Source organism: Colobus angolensis, unplaced genomic scaffold (genome assembly GCF_000951035.1).
Source record: "Colobus angolensis palliatus isolate OR3802 unplaced genomic scaffold, Cang.pa_1.0 Scaffold5, whole genome shotgun sequence".
NCBI lineage: Eukaryota > Metazoa > Chordata > Mammalia > Primates > Cercopithecidae > Colobus > Colobus angolensis.
The window spans coordinates 2541381-2542448 of record NW_012118487.1 but is presented as its reverse complement, the minus strand read 5'-3'; positions in this window follow the sequence as shown (position 1 = coordinate 2542448).

Sequence of the window (1068 nt, the reverse complement as noted above, 5' to 3'; positions counted from 1 at the left end):
GGCCTCCCAAAGTGCTGGGATTCCAGGCTTGAGCCACCGCACCCGGCCTCCGAGGTTTTTAATAGGGCACTAGATCATACTCATGTTTTCAACCCCAGAACTTAGCACAGAGTCTGGCACAGAGTATGGGCTCGAGAACTGTCCATAAAAGACCAATGTAACAATTCCATATGGTAGCTGAAGCTCTGAGATGAGGCTCTTTTTTTGTTAAACTGATTAGAGCAAGAATGCAACACAAAATGGAGTCTCTGACTATTTCTGATAAAATGTACATTTAAGGCCAGGCACTGTGGTTCATGCCCGTTATCCCAGCACTTTGGGAGGCCAAGGTGGGAGGACTGCTTGAGTCCAGGAGTTGGAGACCAGTCTGGGCAACATAGCAAGACTCTATCCCCCAAAAAGAAATATATATATGTATATATATATGTGTGTGTGTGTGTGTGTGTATAATTAAAACAATAGCATCTTTATTACACAAATGCCAATTTCCAAACTTGAAAATAATGACAAGTGTTTTCCATAGTAGTGGAAGCAATCTGAAGATCCAACCACAGGTGACTGGTTTCCGGTAGCCACTGAAACTGATCCTGAGGAAGAGTGTGCTTGACATGGAAATGGTAACAGCGACTTCAATAATAAAAAATATACATCTATAAGAATAGGGGTCGGGTGTGGTGGCTCATGCCTGTAATCCCAACACTTTGGAAGGCAGATACGGAGAGATCACTTGAGGTCAGGAGTTCGATACCAGCTTGGCCAACATGGTGAAATTCTGTCTTTCCTAAATATACAAAAATTAGCCAGGTGTGGTGGTGGACATCTGGAATCCTAGCTACTCAGGAAGCTAAGGCAGGAGAATCACTTGAACCCAGGAGGCCGAAGTTGCAGTGAGCCAAGACTGTGCCACTGTACTCCAGCCTGGGCAACAGAGGGACTCTGTCTCAAAAAACAAAACAAAAACAAAAAAATAGGCTGGGCATGGTGGATCATGTCTGTATTCCCAACACTTTGGGAGGTTGACACGGGAGGATCACTTGAAGATAGAAGTTCAAGACCAGTTTGGGCAAC